Here is a 4,868-nt window from a genome sequence, read left to right as displayed (position 1 = left end):
AAGGAACAAAGATATGGAGGCCTGATATAAGAATAACTCCAAGTTGTTCAGGTACAATTGGGAGGCAATGAATAAAAATAAGGAGGCAGTAGAAGCATAAGAAAAGAAGAAAATTTAAAAAAAAAAACTGTTCACACATGTTTCATTTGTTGTGTAACAGAGTTAAAAGTCATAGTGAATACAATATTTTCTGAATAAACATGCAAAATGCAAGTTTTAACCAATCAGTCAAGTCCACCAACAGGTCTTTTTTTCATATTTTTTAAAATTTATTTTTAGTTTTCCACATTCAATTCCACAAGATTTTGGATTGCAAATTTTCACCCCATCTGTCCTCTCCACCCCAAGACAGCATGTATTCTGATTACCCCTTCCCCCAATCTGCCCTCCCTTCTATCATCTCCCCCTTCTCTTATCCTCTTTGCTTTTATTTTCCTGTAGGGCAAGATATATTTCCATACCCCATTGCCTGTATATCTTATTTCCCAGTTGTAGGTAAAAACAAATTTTAACACTAATTTTTAAAACTTTAATTTCCAGATTCTCTTCCTCCCCACCCAACCTCCTTGAAAAGGCAAGTAATTCAATAAAGGTTATACATGTGTAGTCATGTAAAACACTTCCATAACAGTTATGTTGTGGAAAAACTAAATGTATATTTCTCTCCATCCTATCCCACTCTCCATTTATTCTATTTTCTATTTTGACCTGTTCCTCTTCAAAAATGTTTGCTTCTGATTACCCCCTCCCCCAATCTGCCATCCATTCTATCATCCCCATCTCTTTTTACCTTCCCCCCTACTTTCCAATAGGGTAAGATAGATTTCCATACCCAATTGAGTGTGTATGTTGTTCCCTCCTTAAGCCAAATCCAACAAGAGTAAGGTTCACTCATTATCTCTCACCTCACCCCTCTTCCCGCCATTGTAAAAGCTTTCTCTTGACTCTTTTATGTGAGATAATTTACTACATTCCATCTCTCCCTTTCTCCTTCTCCCAGTAAATTCCTCTCCACACTTAATTTTATTTTTTAGATATCATGCCTTCATATTCAACTTACCCTGTGTCCTCTGTGTGTGTGTATGTGTATGTGTATTCCCTCCAATTACTCTAATACTGAGAAAGGTCTCATGAGTTACAAATATCATCTTTCCATGTAGGAATGTAAACAGTTCAACTTTAATAAGTCCTTTTTGATTTCTCTTTCCTGTTTACCTTTTCATGCTTCTCTTGATTCTTGTATTTGAAAGTCCAATTTTCTATTCAGCTCTGATCTTTTCATCAAGAATGTTTGATGAATCTATCTCATCAAGAACCTATTTCATTGAATATCCATTTTTCCCCCTAAAAGATTATACTCAGTTTTGCTGGGTAGGTTTTAATTCTAGCTCCTTTGACTTCCAGAATATCATATTACAAGCCCTCTGATCCCTTACTGTAGATGCTACTAAATCTTATGTTCTCCTGATTGTATTTCCACAATACGTATGGCTACTTGCAATATTTTCTCCTTGACTTGAGAACTATGAAATTTGGCTACAATATCCCTAGGAGTTTATCTTTTGGGATCTCTTTCAAGAAGTAATTGTGATGATGGATTCTTTTAATTTCTATTTTAACCTTTGGTTCTGGAATATCAGGGCAGTTTTCCTTTATAATTTCATGGAAGATGATGTGCAGGATCTTTTTTTGATCATGGCTTTCAGGCAGTCCAATAATTTTTAAGTTATCTCTCCTGGATCTATTTTCCAGGTCAGTGGTTTTTCCAATTAGATATTTCACATTGTCTTCTATTTTTTCATTCTTTTGGTTTTGCTTCATAATTTCTTGATTTCTGTAGCAGCAAGCACCTTAGCATATCCAGGGTGGCTGCCAACACAGGTTCTTATATCTGCTTTTCTAAAGGAAAGCAACTCAAAATGGGTTAACAATCTTGCTTTAATCAAACATATGTCATTTACCTAGTTCAAGGGAAAAAGGTCAGTACTCCAAACTTCAGAAAATACAAACAAGTTACAAGGAGACAACAAATACAGAGAAACATCAGCAGAGAGGTTTCCAACTCTCTGGCCATTACATCCATACCTAGTCAGTTACCAGAGAGGGAAGCACCAACATCTGGGTTTTCAAAGCCAGAGGGCTCAACAGCTGCCCAGAGCCTTGTCTGGTCAAATCATATAACTCTTCTCAAAGTGAGCCCCAAAACAAAATCTTACATCAGGGTGTATATAGTCTTCTCCTGGCTCAGAGAATGTCACAACCCTCTTGACCCACTGCCCAATCACAAAGCATCAAGGTGTGGGAATTCCTGAAAAAACAAGCCTCCTGCCATAGGCTCCAGGTGACCACATTCAGCCTATTAGGGAGCAGAGTATATTTCCAAATCAAGGAAGGTTCTCAGAGTCACTTAAGCCTATCAAAGGGCCTAGGGGCAGGGAAGATCTTAAATTCTCATTCCCATAACAATTTCTCATAAAGAGAAATTATGATTGCTCCATTATAATTTTAAAGGAATTATTTTCTTCAGTGAGCTTTTGGACTTCCTTTTCTATTTGGCCATTACTGCTATTTAAGGCATTCTTCTCATTGGCTTTTTGGACCTCTTTTGCTATTTGGTTTAGTCTGTTTTTTAAGGTGTAATTTTCTTCAGCATCTTTTTGGGTCTCCTTTAGCAAACTGTTGACTCATTTTTCATTATTTTCTTTCTCTCATTTCTCTTCCCAATTTTTCCTCTATTTCTCTTACTCTATTTTCAAAATCCTTTTTGAGCTCTTTCATGGTCCGAGACCAATTCATATTTTTTGGAGACTTTGGATGTAGGGGCTTTGATTTTGTTGTCTGTTTCTGGTTGTATGTTTTGGTCTTCCTTGTCACCAAAGTAAGACTCTATAGTTTGATTTTCTTTCCCTGCTGTTTGCTCATTTCCCCAGCCAATCACTTGCCTTTGAGCTCTTTGTTAAGTGGAGGGTGTACTAATCCAAACTTCAGGGGTTTTGTGCAGTTTATTCAGAGATATTTCTAAGGAACTGTAAATTTTCAGTTCTTCCAAGGTGGTATTATTAAAGGAGAGTTGTTTACTCCTCTTTTGACCTGTGCTCTGGCCTGTGAGCAACCATAAGCACTTTTATCTGCCTTGGAACTGTCAAGAAAATTCCTTCTTCACCATTGATACAAGCTCCACCACACCAGGACTCCTCCTCACCTCAGGACCACCACCTAAGACTGTGACCCAGATCCACACATGAGCAAGGCAAGAAAATCCTGTCTCAGAGCCAGGAAAGACATCCTTGCAATCCCCCTCTGATCAGTCACTCAATTCCCCCACCATCTGTGGGCCAACAGCCACTACTGTTGCAACTGCTGCTGCCACCACCCTGAGGCCAGACCATGCTCCTTTCTCACTCAGATCCCCCAGACCTTTGAAGTTGACTTTGGTGTTTGTGGATTGAGAAGTCTGGAAACTGCTGCAGCTGCCAGTGGTTCAGGCTCCTGAGGCCTGCTCCAGGTCCCTCTATCTGTGCCTGTGTGGCCCAATCTAGACTATGCTTCTCTCCTAGTCTGGTTCAACAGATCTTTTCTGTCAACCTTCCAGGTTGTCTTGGGTTGGAAATTTGTTTCATTTTGTCCTTCTGCTGCTCTAGAATTTGTTTAGAATCATTTTACAGGCATTTTGAGGGGTTTGTGGAAGATCTCATGCAAGTCTTTAATTTTGCTCTGTCACCTTGGCTCTGCCCCCTCTACCAACACGTCTTAACAAGCAAGTGTTAGCAGGAGAGTTTGTTGAGCACTGTCAGGAAGTCCAGCATGCATAAGCAGGAATATGTGCATGTAATGACTTATTTGTAATGCAATACTATATGGTTAAATAACTCAGTATTGCATCATCAAAATTTCAAGGCAGTAAACCCACACACACAAATTTACAAAAAATTATTGAATTTAAGATGTATTATTTTAAAGTTTGTTTTATGTTTTTTTGAAATGACACAAATTTCCAAAAAAAAACCCAACCCCAATCTTTTAAACAGTTAGAGAGAGTAGATTTCCAGTGTGGTGAAGGGGGGGGGGGGCTGAGTAATTTTTTTTAAAGGGAGCAGTAGGTCAAATAAGTTTGGGAACCTCTGTATTAGCCAAAAGAATTTAGCCTTAGTCATGTAGAAATGTAGATCTCTAAAACCTGACCTGAGAAATAAAGGCCAGGAAGGGAGTTTGTCCCAAAACAGTGACAATGACTTAATCTTTTTAAATGTACTCCCCCTGGACTTATAAAGTCCCATACCCAGGTAACAACAAGAATTAAAGATGTAAACAACACTCCTATATTGAGTAGGGGATCTAAAATTAACATTATATCCAAATTCTGTATGAGACGTCTGAGCAACATATCATAGATGAGAAGTGAAAGCTAATGGGGACCTAAAGGCAGGAGATAGGGGGCAAGTGAAAAGACCTTTTAATGGGAGTGGGAACTGAAAAGCCACAGTCAGAAACCCAGTTCCGGCTGAGATCTGAGCCCTGAGACAGAAGGGTGAGAGCCAATATAAGGGAGAGACTTTTCCCAAGAGAAGGACGACTCCCTACCCTGAGAGAGCAGAGACTGAGGGTTGGGGGGAGGGCTTTCAGAGAACTGGGGTGATTGCAGAAGGGTATGATCTCATGAAGCCAATGCTGAGGCCTTCTTCCCCAGCTGAATTCCATAGATTGAGGGAATTCTCTAGGGAAATACTTTTACTAAATCAGCTACATTTATTAGAGCCTCCAAACAGGAACACTCTCTGTTTCTTTTGAGATGGCTCAGATGGGAATTATTCTTACTTGGTCCCTTGAAAAGGAATTCCCGTTGCCCCTAGTTTCCTATAGGGATCTGC

Source organism: Petaurus breviceps, unplaced genomic scaffold, assembly GCF_028583685.1.
Source record: "Petaurus breviceps papuanus isolate PSGF00001 unplaced genomic scaffold, PetGlider_PUasm1.0 90897, whole genome shotgun sequence".
Classification (NCBI taxonomy): Eukaryota; Metazoa; Chordata; class Mammalia; order Diprotodontia; family Petauridae; genus Petaurus; species Petaurus breviceps.
The sequence above is the reverse complement of the archived record's forward strand: the minus strand, read 5'-3'. Positions refer to the sequence as shown.